At 40.5% G+C, this 18,830-nt stretch overlaps 1 long non-coding RNA gene across 1 annotated transcript in view; it reads right to left on the minus strand.

The window, feature by feature from the left end:
• The window catches only part of LOC118077673 (uncharacterized), a 30,207-nt gene extending 19,632 nt beyond the window's left edge, over positions 1 to 10,575 (minus strand). Inside the window, exon 1 of the long non-coding RNA XR_004691667.2 lies at positions 10,485 to 10,575. This is a non-coding gene — a long non-coding RNA (uncharacterized LOC118077673). The remainder of the gene's footprint in view (positions 1 to 10,484) is intronic.
• Between the last annotated feature and the right edge of the window lie 8,255 nt (positions 10,576 to 18,830).

Raw genomic sequence — 18,830 nt, forward strand, 5'->3', positions numbered from 1 at the left:
CCCATGTTACTGAAGAGTGAGTGGGCAGTCTGTGAGAACTGACCATACAGTGTGCATCCCTGCAGTGTTTTTTTAGGAACTGCTGCCAGCCCAGAAGTCCTTTTGTGGCAGTGCATGAGTGGAGTGGTGAGGCAAGGAAGCATCAGCTAGTTGGCACTTACACACACAGGATATGATCTAGAAGGAAGTGCTTTTGAAAATGGCTAGTTTGGAGTGCTTGTTCTCTGACCAGGGCAGTAATACTCTATTTTGGGCAGAACCCACCTAGAGTCCTGTGAACAATTTTGGGCACCGCAATTTAAGAAGGATCTTAAAATATGTGCAAAGAAGGGCAATCAAGATGATCTAGGGCACAGGTTCCCAAACTTATTTGACCTGCTGCCCCCTTTTCAGAAAAAAAACCAGCACCACCCAGGAAATCTACCTTCTTTGTTATTCCACCTAGGAAATCTACCTATTACTAACTACCGTATGTTACATCAGTGAGCGCCATTACACAATAGATGAAACTTTTATGAACGGTTTTTCAAAACTGGACAAGGAGGTTAAAAACCCATGGTGAAACCGGAGTGAAGCCTGCCAGGTCAGTCTGATCCGGCCCAGGGGTGGGACTAGTGCCGTGGTCTGCAATCCACTTCCTGGGCCTGGGTGAAGCTGAAAAGGGATCACCCAAGTCCGGGAAATCCCCTCATGCCCAGCACGACCACCAGATCCAAGGGAGACATCGCCGTGCCACAATGGTGCCCAACCACTGACAAAACAAATGGTTTTTCAAAATTGTATTCTCTTCTTTTGTTATGCTTCCACCACCCCCTTATTAATAATTCTGCATTATTTTTCTCTGCTTTTAATACACCATATTACAATTACTAACTGGGTTATATTAGATCTCAATTTTAGAAGCCTACATCTCCTCCAACTGTGTTCTATGCACTCATGACTACACACGGTATATAGGTGAAAGAAAATGGGACATGGAGATGTACAGCGCTAACCCATCATGTAAATTAAATATGCCGCCCTTGTTATTTCACTTGTGTCAGTGTATTTCCTCAGCTTAGGCTTCAGTGCTTTCAAAAGTGCAGACCTCCTGCTTTTTCCTTCTACTTGGTGGACCCTCTGGGACTTGAACTCTGCTTGCTCCATGTGAGTTGGCAGCTGTTTAAATCAGACCAGGCATGTGGCTGATTGAATCACCTGTCATGTTGATTTATGGCACTTAGAAGGTCATTCACTTCTTACTCAAGAGAATTTCATGCAGATGCAACATGTTACAAATATATAGTTTTTATCTGGAAAATAAAATTAAATAATTATTATTATTTATATAAAATAAAATTATTATTATTATTATTATTATTATTATTATTATTATTATTATTATTTAAATGGAAGACCATTGCAATGGTAGTGTCCAGTAAAGTAGTGTTATTTATATGTTAAAACATTTTCCTCTCAACACACAAATTAAGTAAATTTGACAGAAAAAAAACTCACAGAAATAGCAGATACAGTATGTAAATGCTTCAGAGTTTGCAGTAATACTTTCTCTACTGCAGGGGTGCCCAAACTTTTTTCAAAGAGGGCCAGATTTGATGAAGTGAACATGTGTGAGGGGCAACCAAAGTTGTTGACCTTTATTTTTCAAAAAAATAATAATAATTCAGTTTTTTATCAAAGAACAACCACTGACAAAACACACAAACAAAACAAAAATAAAAACCAAGGACTAAACACAACAAGAAAAAAAGAAAAAGAAAATAAAGCATCTTATAACAATAACAAACACAAAAACTACAAGTGTATATAATCTATTTTGTTAAACATTGTCTTGTGGATTTCCCCGCCCCCCTACTGATTTTCAATTTAAAATCTTCTTTTGCAATTTTCATATATCCAATCTCCCCCCCCCATTTTTTCTGATCAAAATTAAAATCATCTTTCTATGCTATCCTATTATTATTATTATTATTATTATTATTATTATTTCCCCTTTCCTTTCCCACTCCTCCCACCCCCCCCATCCCTGGGCCTCCCCCTGCCACTAGGAGGTCCCAGAGTGTAAAAGAGACAGGTGGAAGTGGTCCTTTCTCCAATTAAGCCCCTCCCCTCCTCCCCCATCTCCCCCATCCCAATAACACCCCCCCTGCCACCAAGGGGTACCAAAACGGGAGAGACAGACAGGAAGTGGAAGATCACTCAACTATTCCAAAATAACAATTCATCTTCCCAATTTTTATTTCTTAGCATTACCATTTCTACTCATATATCTCATTTCAAACATATTAATCTTATAATTCCTTCCCTAGCGGAAATTTCACTTCCAAAGTTTTCCATAAATCTAGCATTCCATTCCCCCCCCATTAACTTTAATGTATTTTTTCTTCTGTTCTACCTCTTCTCCCCCCTGGTCTCGGGGTCTCCCTATCAGTTCAGCAAGTTCCATTAAAACAGTCCTAGTTCAAACCAAATAAAAGGCAACACATATTCCCTTCACCCTACTCCCCATCTGACATGTTTTGTAACCCACTGTTCCTTCTCCCCCCCCCCCGCTGCCCCCATAACGCCTTCGAGTCTCTGGCTTGCCAACATCTGTTATATATCCCTTTGCATCTTCTTTGTACTCTCAGTTCTTTGTGGGAATTCTGTTCCTCCAGGAAGTCTTGTTCTCCCTTCTCTGGGGCAACAATGTTCCATGGCTGAACTTAGTAAAAATTTCTCTCTTTTTCTTCTTGATAAATTTTCTCCTTATCTTTAATAACAATGTCATCATTCCCCCCCCCTTTTGCTTTTCCAAAGTTTCCTCACATGTTTCCTTTTTCTGTAAAGATTGTTTTATCCTCTCAATCTGTAGATTGTATTTGTCCATTACATCTTTCAGTTCCCACAAAAGTTTTAAAACAACCTCTTCAAAGCCAGCTTCACTTTCCTCTGTTGACATTTCTGCACCTTCCAAGGACATAGCATAGCTATACAGGAAATGGTGCCGCTTGTAGCTCCAAGAAACATTAGTGTTGTCTCCAAACTAGCTGCAAAATATAATTATAAGCTCCTCTTGTTACATTAAATTTCATGTAACTGTCAGAAAAAAGACTGTTGGGTGTTGCAGTTCTTAATAACTAACTGTCAAACTTGTTTCAATTCTCCACTCCTGCAACACAGTTCAAAAGCCTCTAGAAAGTAAATACATTCCTTTCTTTGTGACATCACAATGGTCTTACTGATCTTTCTGGGATGCCGATTCCAGCGTGAAGAGAGGCTTTTCTCCGTTCGAATCGCAAATCTTTGCAGGGATTTTATCTAATTAAAACTCTTCCCCCCTTTTCCCTGGCTCAAGGGGGGGATTTAGGTCCAATCATTGGAAGTTTTCAGGTTTAAAATCATTTACCGGCTTCGGGTAATGTAACTGTTTCTTGTCTCAATCAGTTGGGGGAGATCGACTTCCGTTTTTATATCTCCCTCCCATGACCAAATTATTTCCTTAAATTGTAGTCCAATAGATCGCTTTACTCACAGTCTGTTCCTTTAAATTTCCTTTCTCTAGAAGAATTGATCACTATTGCCTCACAGTCACACAGCTAGGGGTCTCAATGTCCGATGCGTCGCAGCTCCGATCCCCTTGCTCTCGGGGGCTCAAAACAGAGCCTTACCGGGGGGGAGAGCCCGCTTTTGATGCCCGCCAGACAACTTGCCCCCAAAACACTCGATTTGGGTTTTTTTAAGGGGGTCTGCTGTGCTGGAGCGGTTTCCCCCACCTTTGAAGTGCCGGGGTCTGCTCTGCTGAACAGACCTCCGACTGTGGAGGTGTCGTGGTCAACCGGAAGTGTGTTGACCTTTTTTTAGGTTGGAGTTGTTGAGCTTTTATTCTACTCCAAAGTTGTCGAGCTGTTTTTAGGATTGAAGTTGCTGAGCCGTTTTTAGGATTTTACCCCAGGACATATACTGCCACGGGGGCTGGATTAAATCAACCGGCGGGCTGGATTAGGCCCGCAGAACGGACTTTGGACATGCCTGCTCTACTGTGTCACCTGTTGTAGACTGTTAATATAGAGCACTGATTAGCAATTTCACCAAATTGTTAAAGTGGAAAAGCCTTGCCCCCTTGATAACACCTCCAGCCTTTAGCACACATTAGGTAAAATGTAAAAAAAAAAAAATAGAGGTAGAGGTCCAGTCAAAGGCAACTATGGGGTTGTGGTGCTCATCTCGCTTTTCAAGCCAAGGAAGCCGGCGTTTGTTCACAGACAGCTTTCCGGGTTATGTGGCCACCATGACTAAACCACTTCTGGTGCAACAGAACACCGTGACGGAAACCAGAGTGCAACAACAATGTCAGGTGTGAAAAGGCTTTTTAATACTAGTGATTTGCTATCCTCCTCTGAATTAAATGATTGAGCCCAAAGCAAGAACAGGGCAGAAGGGGCAGGTATTTACTATTTATGGCACTTTCTTTTTTAACCAAAAAGGATTCCCGCCCCATCAGTGATTATGCTTTTATTGGGATATGTGAAGTTCTTTTGGATGGCAAAGGAATAGGATGGATAATGAGAATGGGGATATTTCCCTGCAGAAATTTCCCTGCAGAAAATAATCATATTATAATTTGTGGAAAAGACAAGCAAGTTGTCTCAATGATAATTTTTATCCAAACCTCAGTCACAAATAAGGTGAAAGTGGTCAAGTTCACTGTAAGAAACACAAATGGGATTGAAGGATCTAGCAGGATGCATAGTAAACTAGAAGGAGGTGAAGTCAAAATGCCTGCATTGGAAAAATCAACGCAAGGGACTGGTTCTCTTTTTGAATTATCTGAGCATGAGGTTTTTTTAGTTTATGGAGGGCAAAGTGTGGGATATCCATAATTTAAGGAAGATATCACATGAGAGAGGAAGATTTGAAGGGAGCACATGGGGTACAAAACCCACATTTTGCCAAGATATGTATGTGCCCAGCAAAACTGCATATCAGGAAGATTTTTAGCCTAGCTTTCTCCTTTTCATACTACTGTAGTTATCTATGAGCTTTGATTTTTTCTTTAATGGAGGAATGCTTGTATTCAGGACTCAAATCAGTTTTGCCAAATAATCTGCTGCTTGTGCAGCTCAGGCCAAAAGAGAATTTCTGAAGCAACAGCGCACCTTTCTTTTACCTTGAACCCCAGGAGTCACCTGCATCAAATAAGGGTTCTATCTTTTGCTTGAAGTGGAAATCCGATTATTTGTCACAAATAGAAAAGAATAAAAATGGAAAGGGAGCCATGCAGAGGAACCTGAGCACTGGGCATTCTAAGAGCCCCATGGGAGGGCAGAAACAGAAACAGGAGCCTTTCCTTTGAGCAACCTTTGAGCCTGGAAGGCTGAACTGGCTGCCTGGCAAAACTGCAAAGAAATTGAATAATTTACTAATGTGACCTGAAGCTATGTTAGGAGAGTCAGAAAAAAAAAATCCTTATTACCATTTTTGGTAACACCTATTAACGTTCTGAGGTCCTTACCACTAACTGAGATTCACAATGCAAAGCCAAGACCAGTGGATCAAAAGGCTCCACTTGTTCTAACAGACAGCAATGCTGCAAGCTCAAAGACTGACAATTAGACGAAGAACCCTCCCATACAGAAAAACAAGTGTAGCATTAAACTTTAACAGCTTGCATTGCAAGATAAACAATACATTGTAACTACATTGCCACAATCAGTAAGCAGTGTAATAGTGGTGGTGTAATGTAACTTATAAAACTGAGTACTGTAGTAAGTAGTGTCAAATGACATATAAGACAACAAAGAACAGAAATTGGAAGGCTTCTAAGGACTTGTGTGTGACTAGAACTGGATTTGGGCTGGGGTATACACTCTCCCTCTCTCTCCCCCCCCTCTCTCTCTCACACACACACACATGTTGACATCCATCTGTCTCAAAATACATTTAGCTTATTATTTACATAACGAACTATTAATCTGAACTTCTGCCAAGAGTCAGTTAATGATATCCTAATGATTCCTCTACGCACAAGGTCACAATGGTTCTTGCTTTGGCCATAGCAGCATTAGAAAGAATACTGAACATCCTGAAAAATCAGAATTTCACTCTACCTAATAGTCACACCAACACCAGGAGGTATGATAAGTGATGGAAGAACAATGCAGCAACATAGTCATGGCAGCTGTGGGCATTGCTTTGACATCAGTTTTCTTGCATGGCTCTTAACTCTGCACTAGCACTCAACCAGCTCTACCCATTGTAGTTATAGTCACTGCCACATGGTAGTTTATTGTTGATTCAGTGCTGTTCATGCATGCAGGTTTTTTGCAGCACCCACACAAAGCTGTCTTCATTAAAATGCCATCCCGTATCCACCATTTAATCCAGATTTACCATCTCCATTAGATTTTTGTTTTTATTTTGCTTGTTGCATTTTCTGTGATAACAGTAAATACAAATTAAATGGGAAAATAATATGGGGCCATTTTGATTAAGACTTGATCACTGCAAAAAGCTTGTATGCCTGAGCAACAGCAAGTTGGCATTGAACTGCCATGTGGAAGCTACCGGTATCAGCATCCATCACAAGAGCAGATGGAAGGCTTTTGCAATTAGCTCTGTCCCTGCCATTGTCTGCTAGGCTCCATACTAGGAGTGTTTAGCTTACACACACACACACTTTCCTTATGCAGGCACCAGAATCCTTTCCAAATCAAAAGCTAGCAATCCTATTGATGTCTATGTGCAGAATTTACATTGTTTGTCCCATAAGACCACATACTGTTAGGAGGAACATAGAATATGCTGTGATAAGTTTGTGGCTGCCAGGCTCCCCTAATTTCCTGGGTGTTAGAATTTAATTCAGGCTTGGGGAATTTCAGACTCCTAATTTCTGGACCCAGCTTCCCATGTTCAGGAGATTGCCTGGGAGATGGGCCATTAAGATAACAAAGGAAAGGTAAAGAGCCATGAAGAAAGCAAAGCTCTGTGCCAGATGAAAAATAGATGGGGTTCCTTCTTTAACACAGAGTTAGTTAGAAGACAAGGGCATTGTTTGAATTAGATTCTATGGGGTTGGTTGTGATATGACCCAGAAAGAGAAAAAAGTTGCAGGCTGGTGAAGGCAACAAGCAACATTTTTCTCCTTCAGCTGGTCAGCCTTGAATCCAAGGCTGCAGAAATGGGGTCGTCTTGGAAGGTTAATGATTTGATATATCTTACTTTCCTTGTTTGGGTTGTTCTGTTTTTCTTGGGCCCATCACCTCCTCTGTGGCTGCAGGCACACATCCCAGGTGCTTCTTTTGGTGTATGTGGAGCAGGGACAAGGCAGGTGAATTATGGTTGAAAGAACCTTATAATGAAATATTCTGCGTGTAATGCATAAATCAGATTAGAATTGTGCCCAAGGTGCTTCTTAATAAATTAGTGAGGGGGGACTATTTCTCCCTGCTACCACCCTCCCCTCCAGCTCCCTAGTTAATGCTTTTAAGTCTTACTTAATTTTTGTTGTTGCTTGGAGACTTTCTTGTGCTCTTTCATCGAGAGAACCATCAAGAGAAACTTTCATTTACTGTTTAGGAGGAGGGGGTTCTAGCAGTTTTCAATCATTACAGGATTAATCTTCTCTTCTCCCCTCTTAGAAATTATTATAATGTTGAGTAGTGTAAAAAGTGGCTGCAGATTTGAAAGTGGTAGATTTTTTTCTCACACACTCAAATTATGTTAATGATTAACAGTAGCATCTTAAGGTCATTGGGCGCCCTGGTGCAGATCCCTCAGGATCTTTTTTAAAAAAAGAAAAAGGAAAGCTCTGCTCGTTTATCTCTCTCCTCTGAGCGGCGCAGCTGGTGGGCGTCCAGGAGGAGAGAAAAGGAGGCCGCCGCACAGCTCCCCCATTTGCTGGGGCGCCCCTCGGCGCCCCGCGCCACTAGGGCCAATGGGCAAGCCGCCCCTGATGATTAACAAAAAGGGTAGCTTGCCCCTCCTCCCCAACATTGGGCTGAACCAAAATGAAGTGTGTGTGTAAACCCCTTAACTGGTTTTAAAGGAACAGCATTGAAACAGAGATATACAGTCTATACAGAGATATACAGTCTATACAAGAGTATGGCCAACATAACCCAGAACAAACATAGCCCACAGTCTCAGTTAGCTTTGTCTTCAGTGACATTGTCTAAACCAGGCATCCACAAACTTTGGCCCTCCAGATGTTTTGGACTACAATTCCCATCTTCCCTGACCACTGGTCCTGTTAGCTAGGGATCATGGGAGTTGTAGACCAAAACATCTGGAGGGCCGCAGTTTGGGGATGCCTGGTCTAAACAACTACAAAGTATGATGCAGTCATCACATTGCCTGCATGACTCCTGGTCTGGCACCACGTGGAAAAAGAGAAATTGGGGGGTGGGAATTAATTGGCACCAGAGCAGATGCAAAATCATAGATCATAGAGTCACAGAATAATTAAAAATAAACTTTTAACCTCCCTTGCAAGTCGGAGCTAATTCTTAGCTTTAGCCTGCCTGACCTTGCCCCTGCAACTGCTGGCTACCCCTTTGTGATTTTCCCTTTCTTCCCTTATACATGCCCTTCTTAACTCTCAGCTCATCTGTAAACTCCTTATGCAGCCACTCCGGTTTCCTTAGATGCCTCCCACTTTTCTTTCTGGTTGGAATTGTCTGCATTTGGGCCTTTGATATTTATCCTTTTAGAAACTCCCATCCATCTTGGACTCCCTTCTCTTTCAGTATTTCTGACCATGGGATTTCACCCAGTAGCAGCTTCAGCTTTTTGAAATTGGCCTTCTTAAAGTGCAGGTCCAATTAAACTCAGTGTTATGTACTGAGATGACTTTCCCTTGCCTCTGTGTCATGAAACCCAAGAGGGCATGATCACTTTCTCCCAAATTTCCAATCCACTTTGTCGATCAGTTCCTCCCGGTTGGTGAGGACCAGGTCCAAGATAGACCTTCTGGGAAATGAAATTGTCCGTGAAGCAATGGAGAAATTTGTTGGAGAGTTTGAAGGAGTGCAGACAGAAGAAATGCCATGATGCAGCTGCAACAAAACATGTCCCAAAGGCACACTCCTCCATTATCTCATGAGACAGACAGATGCCAACAACCAAATATAGGTTTTTGGGTTTGGGGGCAGGTTCCTCCATGTTGCTATCCACATTCTCCATTCACTTGCTCTCTCCATCTTGGCCCAATCTGCACAATTTACAAAGGCACAATGGGTAAGTGAAAAGCCCATTGTGAAAAGCAAGAAAGGAAAATTAGGTAAGCCCAAGAATAAAGCACGTTGAGGCCAAACTAGACCAGGATCTGAAGCTAGAATACAAAAACTATGATTGTGTGACTTTGTGCAAACAAAGTAGAAGCCATTAATTCCAGATCAAGGCTTGTATGTCAGAGTCTGGGAAAGTTCTATACCAGAGAAATTAATAAACTCAAAATTGGAGGGGGCAGTCAAAGTATCTTCATTTTTCTGATATTTGGCTTACATGCTTTGCATATTCATAAGAGAGTCACTGGGATCGCAGCCCTCTTGCGTCTCATTTGCCTTTTGGGAGAGACCTTCTCCTGGTTATAACCATTCAAATGCGTCAAAAGAACTTTGCTGACAAAGCCAACAGAGGTAGTTAAGCCTTGTTTTTACATTATTGTATACTACTTGTCATTTCACTGTTACAGGGTTTTTAGTAATTGAAAACAATAAAATCATATTTTAAAAAGATAAAGAATGGAGGCAGAAGAAATAGCAACAAGAATAGGAAGGACAGAGATCAACATTCGTTTTAATGTTACTAGGTAAGACCTGCATTATATTTAGAGTTCTAGATTGAACGCATGAGGAAGCATTGTAAATAAGTGGAAAATTGTGCTCACATCATGAAGTCAGTGGAGCTAGTAATTGCAAACATTTGCTCATCTCTGACAGATGTATTGATGACTATTCAAGTTCATGTAAGCTACTGACTTTATTTTACCAGAGGCTGGAGAGAATAACTTAATGGACACTTTGTGAACAATGCAATGTCAAAGGGCATAAGCATTTTGTGTGTGTGTGGCTGTGATGAAAACTGAAATCACATATGCAGAGTGTCAAGGTTACAGAAGTGTGTGTGTGTGTGTGTGTGTGTGTAAATGGATATTCCCCATGGTTTCAACCTGTGTGTCTATGAATCCTGGGATTCCTTGGAGCCTTATAATAGTTTCATTAGTGAGATGTTTTCTAATAGCCTGCAAGCTACTAACTCCCCTGAAAAGCACAGCCATTGGGTAGCACTGTACATATTTTAACCAGGACCCAATTCTCACAGGATGACAGCATAGCCAAACAAGCCTAACCAGTTCACTGCATAAGCTAAGATCACCCCCAGAATGAGCCCTGGAATTTTAATTCCCCCCCCCTGCAACACAATGGATTCTTAATCAGATGCATGTGAATTTGACAGAAAAAATGTGTAGGAAGAGTTACTTGAAAAAAGGATGAGGTGGTTACCTTAAATTTGCCTGATCCAGATACCGGTAATACCTTCCATTTGTCTCATGAGTTAACACAATCTTGAACATATAAACCCACACTGTCTAGCTGGGAGCTGTAATACTATTCTATACTACAAAATTATATTGCACCAGCTGCCTCTCCTTACATGAATCAAAGGGCATGGAACAAAGATCAACTCCTTAGTTAATAATTTTTTAATTAACATACATTTTCCAGGAGGAACATTGTACTGAATCACATACCACTTTTTATTTCCTTCTATAGCATGCATAAAAGTATTTATTTAACTCAGGAGTTGTCCAAGGCAGTTAGCATGAAAAACCAAAACATAAAAGTTATAAAAAATAAAATGTTCAATAGTAATCAACACTATATAAAGCAGTGGAGGCACAAGCTGGAAAGCAACTCCAAACTCTGAAAAACAGAACTTATTAAAAATCAAGCAAATGTTTAAAGGGAAGATGGAATAATAACCACACTTGCTGTTATTGGAGATTATCTCCAAAACACTGACTTGATTTTTTGCTGTATGCAGGGATGTAAAGAGACAGCGGATAGATTATTTTTTTGGAAAATACTGTAGGATGTTAACTATAGATTAACTGAGGACATAAGGCAGCAATAGGGGGTTCATCCTGGACATATAAGGAGAGTGGGAAGCTGGTTTTGGGAAACTGTATTAAATAAAATCAGTTTGGCAATTATTTGTAATAATTTGAAAAGTCAATCAAAATAATTGGCAAAAAAAGAGAACAGGCCTTTTCTACAGTGGCTCCCTATTTGTGTATCTCCAGGGATACACACCTGGCAACTTCATTACATATCTTAAGGTGCCCAGCAAAAACTTTCCTTTTCTCACAGGCCTTTGGCTGATTAAACAGTCTATGGCCTTTTAAACTGGGGGGGGGGGGATTATTTACTTGCACTCGTATGCTTTCAAACTGCTAGGCTGGCAGGAACATAATGAAGTCTGCAAAAATGCCTGACAGCAATATTGGAAGTTCAGGACGATTAGCATGCTTTAACTTGGAATGTTTTTTTTTTTTTACCTATTGCGATAAGCAATTCTGTCAAGAATTTTTGGGGTAGATATTCTATATATTTTGCTGAAGTTTCTAGTGTTTATTTAGTACTATGAAACTACAGTATATAACTTTGTATTAAGTATCTTGTTCACTAATGTGTCACACTATAGACAATTAAAGGAACCCAAGTCCATTTTTCTTTGGCCAGTGCCCTGTTACTTGGTAACTCTCTTTTTGTCTTTTTGTCTTCCCCTCATAAGCATGAAATTGTCTGGAATAAAATTTACCAGATCTAAAATATCTTCTAAACTAATTTCATTCCCCCTTTCTCTTGAGTGGAATTAGAGGAAGTCCCTGCAATTAGAAACTGGATTAGGGATTAACAAACTATCATTGCCTGTACAGCAAGACTCTCCTGTCTCCTGCTTCATGATCTAAGAATGCTTCCAGGCAGGGGCTTAATGTTGCAAATGGATTGGTAACAGGTTTTTTTAAAATTTTAATTTTTCATGGAAAGGCAAAATCTGTCTTAGAATGAGAGAAGATACTGGCTGATATTTTCATACAATTGATGCCATGTGAACTTTGCAACAAAAAAAGGAGGGGAGGCATGTAGGAGGAGTGCCCACCCTAGAATAAATACTAGTATTGAAGCACCTACAGTTATTAGGCCACTCTTACTGATTGCGGCCAATGCTGCAATAGCATCAAGGAATGCTTATTCCATATCTAAAGCTGGAGCTCCAGCCCAGTTGAGTGTTTTGTTTTGTAGGATATTTTGCTTGGTGGTTACTCTAGCCCTGAATGTCTGAGTAAACAGCCCTGCTATATAGGAGTAATGTCCTGGTTTGAGTTATTTTTTCCCCATGGTATAGCTGCCAAGTCTCCCATTTTCCCCGGGAAATCCCCGTTTTTTTCCAGCTGTTCCTAGCTGAAAAAATGGATTTTTTTGTTTTTCCCTGGTTTATTCTGGCGCGGCGGCCATTTTGGAACTGAGCAGAGCATGCTCAGAAGCGACTTTTGATGCTGCTCTGCCCAGTTCCAAAATGGCTGCTGTGCGACTTCTGGTGCGGCGGCCATTTTGGAACTGGGCAAAGCAGCATCAAAAGTCACTTCTGAGCATGCTCCGCCCAGTTCCAAAATGGCAGCAGCGCTACTTCCGGTCTGCTATTTCTGGCCCAGTCCCTTATTTCTCTGACAGCAACTTGGCAGGTATGCCATCGTATGTGTTCATTTGATGAGGATGTAGTAAATGAAAGTTTTAAATTCTTTTTGAGTGAAGACTTTGCAAAAGGAATGATCTCTATATATTTACTGGAGACTGAACACCGATATATGAATAAGCATGAGTTCAACAACATTGTAACTTCTTTGGAAGTCCTAATTTGGAAATACATTCAACTTAGCTTGCTCAATTACATTCCTTAATATTGGTCAAATAGTCAGGAAAAGCTATTGCTATGATTCTTGCAACATGTGACTTTAGTCTGTGTTGAGTTCAATTAGAGATTCAATCCCAATTACTTGGTTTCCTTTAGGAGCCTGTGGCTTGGTCTGTGGCACATGTTCACTGTTGGTGGTCTTGGTGTAAAAGCACATTCTTTGTGGAAACAGATTGCTGACTGCCGACTTTCCGTTTTCTCTTGTGCTGAAGGCAGGTTTGTTTTGAGGGCTGATACAGATCCCTTTGAAACAAAAAAAGGGGGGAAAATAGTCTTCTTTCCCTTTTGTATTTACTTTAATATACATTTGATTGACTCTTTGCTGATACTGTCAGTAAGACTCTCTGTATACAGTTGAAATCAAAATTATTCACTCCCCATTGCAAATGCTTATTATCAATATTTACAGACTTGTTATTTATTATTATTTATTGAATTTATATACCATCATATACCCACAGGTCTCAGCTGCTTGCAATGAACAAATCAAACAAAAGCAATTGAAACACCTCAATATTTCAAGTGGTTTCCCCAAAATTCAGCTGACAATGCAACTTATACTGGCTTCTCCAGTCTCACTATTATCCAACCCCCTGAATAGAATCCCTCACAACAGCACAAATGCAACAGGTGTTGTCTAAAGCACACCTGATGCAAGTAATTAAAGGCTTCATTAGGTGCACCAGGTGTGCTTGAGCTGGAACACATGAAATACCTGAACTGACTAGGGGTTTGCTGAGTGTCAAATTTGGCTGCATGTGAGAAATATGGCTAAGTCAAGAGAATGGTCCAAGAAGGTAAGTGAAGAGATCATCGCCCTCCACAAACAAGGAGCAGGATACAAGAAGATAGTGAAGGCACTGAATGTTCCTAGAGACACTGTTGAAAGCATAGTTCACAAGTACAAAGTAAAGGAATAGTGATTACACTACTTCAATGGAGCAGAAAAGTTGGGAAATAATGGGAGAGAAGGAGGAAGAGGACGCACCAGGGTGGCAACAGCTGCCGCACGCAGTGTCTTTAGAAAGCATTCCAGCCCCGCGCCCCCCCAAAAAACCCCTAGCAAGCCTTGAAAGTGGGAGAGCAAAGAGCTCAAAGACAGAGAGCACTTGTCAGCACCCGTAGAGAGGATGACGAATGAGGAAGTGGGAGAAACGGGGGTGGAGATTCACTCGGGACAATGCCATTATCCAAGAGGCTGGGTATCCAAGAAGCCTCTCTCTGTAAATACTGAATAAAAAGTGGGTGGTAAGAACATTCCTTGTCTTTGTACATTCCAGGCCAACCGGCCAGGGGAGTTGCTGGCAGCAGCCTCACACTTGCGGCAGCAACCTGATTTCTGATAAGGCAGGCTAGAAAACCCCCTCAAGTGGCTCCAAAAGAGCTAGAGCAAGACTTGGTGGCAGCAAGCACTGAGGTTTCAGTGAGCACAGTAAGGCGCACACCGGTACTAAACGCAGATGGTTTCCATGCAAGAACTCCAAGATGTACTGACCCCAAAGTACAAGAAAAGTTCACTCCAATTTGCTCAAATAAATAAGCCACAGAAGTTTGGGGTTCTGTTCTGCGAAACAGTAATGAAACAAAATTGGGATTTTTTTTGGCCTCATGGATCAGTGCTATGTCTGCAGGAAGAAGACTGAAGCATATGCTGAAGAGAACACTCCGCCTACAACGAAGTATGGTGGTGGCTCAGTGATGCTCTGGGCTTGCTTTGCATCCTCTGGTAATGGAAACTTGCAGCATGTGGAAGGCAGGCTGGATTAATTGAAGTATTGGGAAAGCCTAGGAGAAAACATCACACCATCTGTGAGGAAGCTGAAGATAGGGGTCATTGGACCTTCCAACAGATCAAGGATCCCAAGCATACCTCAAATTCCACCAAGAAGCAGTTCTGTTGAAGGTTCTACAGTGGCCATTGATAATACAGTCGTACCTTGGAAGTCGAACGGAATCCATTCCAGAAGTCCCTTTCGACTTCCAAAACATTCAGAAACCAAAGTGCGGCTTCTGATTGGCTGCAGGAAGCTCCTGCAGCCAACCGGAAGCCCTGTTGGATGTTCGGCTTCCAAAATGAAATGTTGGATGTTCGGCTTCCAAAAATGAAAACCGGAACACTTACTTCTGGGTTTCAATCATTCAGGAGCCGTGGCGTTTGAGATCCAAGGTATGACTGTAAACCCAATTTGCAATTGGGGTTGAATAATTTCAATTTCAACTCTCTGTGTGTAATTATATAGTAATAATTACCTTCATATTATTTGTCTGCTATTTAAATCCATTTAAATTAAAGCCATCTAGCTAAAGCTGGCTGGGTTCACATTGCCAGCTGGGGGGTTGTTCTTTTTCTCAGGTTGGATCAATTTTGTGGCACCAGGTTGAAACAGATGAGGTTCTGCTGGCTTCATATTTTAATGTGTGTGCTGTATAAGCCACCAAATAGCAAATACTGTTTGCTAACAAGAGGCTTCAAAAGCCTTGATGAACTGCATGATAGCCTTGTGTGCGTCACTCTAGAGACCCCATGCCCCTAGTTTTGCAACATTTCCATGAATCCTTGACCTGTGCTGCTGAAGACCCTAATAAATCTGTTATGATTGGCCTGAGCAGACTAAAGAAAGAAAGAGTTATGTCCATGCAGTGCTGCCCCCTTTCACTGTACATTTTGGAGGTGTTTTATTGTGGAAGACAAATTGCATTTCCCTTATGGAAGGACAACAATTTCTATAGATAATTGTCTTAGACTTGCAACAGAGAAAAAATAAGAATGTCATCCAGTCTAGTTACATATCTATCCTAGAAAGAAGACTGCTGTTGAAATGAAATGCTTCCCCTTGGAATACTAACAAATATTGCAAATAACATCACTTTAAACCAGCATGTTTAGGAATAACAAGGACATGATACCTCTTCCATGATTGGAAGCAGCTCTTGGACAGGATTTATAGCTTGGAGATTACCATACATGGTTAGTCACTTTTTAGAATGGATTCAGATTGCCATTTATCAAATGGAAGCAAATAGCCACTTGGTAGACCAGGATATCTCTATTTATTCTGCCCAGCAGTAAGGTGGTTTGTTGTTGTTGTTGTTGTTGTTGTTGTTGTTGTTGTTGTTGTTGTTGTTGCAGATCAGGTTTGAGTTTGTAATGAAACGTGTGATAAAATCATTACCTGGATCCACTCTTAGTCTTCCCGTTTCATATCTGGCATTTGGAAATGTCATTATTTCCAGTTGCTATATAATTGCTATATACACTTTAAGAAGAACGTAATTGTGCTCTTACAAATGCAAGTGCAACAGCTTGCCATTATAGCCCCAATCAAAATAAATGTAGTTATGATTAAGCCAGGACCCATGGTTTTCAACTGGATTCAGTCACAACATATTTTGTTGCATTCCTGAAGAAAATGAAATGCTGGTTCTATCAAAATTTCTATCAAATTTCTATCAAAATTTCCATTTCTGTAGATTACAGTGGGGATTTTCATTCACAGATTTCAGGATTGTGCAGCTGTTATATATTAGCCATTCAATATATACACTAATTTTATTTAAACACAGAAAGAAATTATCTGGTTTTCATTTATGTTTGTTTTGGTAATTTTTGTTCTGGTATCATTTCAACTATGTACCATCAACAAAACAACAGCTTACACTCACAAATCATCTTCAACATTATCTGACTTCTTTGGGCAGGCACAGAGTAGGTTCAGCATAAGACAAAATAATTTAAAATATATCTAGTTTAAAAATATTAAATTCAGTTTTTGAACTTATAAGGTGGCCATATGCATCCCCTTAAAGGTTAAATATCACCTTTTGGGGAGGAGGAGATTTAAATTGGGGACATGGCGCAGATCAAAAGTATAAATGCACACACATTGGCACAATTTTCTGTTTTATTTGGGGACTATGAAACTGCTTTGAAATAACAATAAAAAAGAAAAGTAAGTGACCCCACCATAATGGCCTCTCGGTCTTAGTCAAATTTGCCTATTTGGGAAAATTCATTTGATCAACAGTTTCCAAACAGAGGTCCACCCTGCTCAGGCCATTTCAGTGAGTACACACAGGAACTCAAATGCTAGAAAAGAACATATTCTTCCAGCCAGGACCAAACTGTTCATTACATTGCTCAAGAGGTTTTAAATCACATGCTTAGGACTGGGCATGTTGCTTTCTTAACTGGGAGATTTTTCAGCAGGAAAATGGCACAAAAAGAAGCAGTCAGCTCTTCTCTCATCATACAGCAATCCTGGTCCAGATTAGGGTACCCTGCAACTACTTTTTGTTAATAAAGAGACACGCCCAATACTAAGCAAGTGTTTAAACATCCTCCTAATGTAACGTAATCTGGCCCTCATTCTAGCTGTTCAAGCACATAGACAAAGTGAGAATCTCAGGCAGACAAATAACTGGACATACCATGAGCAATGGGGTAGACTATTGGTTTGGCACACCGAATACAAGGTTGAATAGAGCTTAGCAGAACAGCAGTTAATGGTGTGAGATGTGAGCTGGAGATGTTGTCCTGGATCGAATGTCACCTCAGCTGTGAACACATCTGGTGTAGGCACACAGTTCTCTCTGAACCTCAGACCCACCCCACAACACAGGGGAAATAATACCTCACCCCTCCCCTTGACAAGGTTGTTGGAGATAATAAAGTGCTCAGAAGCACTCTATAAATTGCTACTACATATCACTGTGCGACTTCTGTGGAATGAGCCCACATCTCATCACTCCAATTGAACAAGATTGTCCCAAGCAGGTACTGTATTCATGAATAGGGTGACTGCTAATTCTTGACTTTTCACCAGGTAATTCCAAGGCTGTAATGGATTTGTTACACTGGAATTGTGTTATCAGATAAGGCATTGTTTGTTTGTTTGTTTGTTTGCTTGCTTGCTTGCTTGCTTGCTTGTTTGCTTCTTTGCTGCTAGCTGGAAAGAGGCCTTAAGCAGCAAGCTTTGAAAAATGGTGGCTTGGGGAATTTTTTTTCCAGAGGAAATGAGAAATGGTGTGACCATTTAATATATGGCCTGTGAGACAGTACTGCATAGCAGCTAATAAGATAGGATTCTTTTGGAGTTTTTAGCCTTTAATAGTGTATCAAAGTTCCCCACCCCTAAAGCAGGCTGAGAATAAATTATGTCTTGGCAGGTTGAATTCAGTAACCAAGATCTGATAATGCAGGCCTGAATTACTTATGGGATTCATCTTAAATCAGCTTTTGATACAAATGTGTTTGCTTCCGTCCCCAAGCTTTTTTGGCTCATTAGTAAATGAATACCTATTATTGGCAAAATTAACCACAATAATAAGAAACCAATCTAACCAAAAATTGAAAAACGAATGGAAATGTTTTGATGCTTATATGGTGAAACATTGCTTTAAAAAAAACACGCTGATATGTCTATATTAAAATGTGGAGTGTGGGGTAGATTACAAAACAGAAGGTTAAAAAATGAAAATTCAAATTTATGAGTAAGAATTGAGAATACGGAATGCAAGGAATGAAATATGTTCAGTTAAATATAAGGAAATCTAGCAGGGGTGGAGGGAAGGGTGGTGTAAAGGGTGGAGGGGAGGTGGGATTAACAATGGCAGATAATTTTGTTCCGATATATCTTTCATTTCAGAAATTTATGATTTGTATTGGATTGATTTGTAATTCAAATTTAATTTTAAGAAATAAAGATAAATTCAGATTGGAAAAAAATAAAAAAAATTGTCCCAAGCATATTAGCATCCAACTTGGGGGGAGAGGGAGAGATCTTTTTCTTTTGCCTTCTCAAGCTCCAGCCATCTGCTGTCTCAACTATTGCTCAATACTTAAACTGCCAGAACCATTCTGAATAGTTGTCATT

Source organism: Zootoca vivipara, chromosome 12 (genome assembly GCF_963506605.1).
Source record: "Zootoca vivipara chromosome 12, rZooViv1.1, whole genome shotgun sequence".
NCBI classification, from domain to species: Eukaryota; Metazoa; Chordata; class Lepidosauria; order Squamata; family Lacertidae; genus Zootoca; species Zootoca vivipara.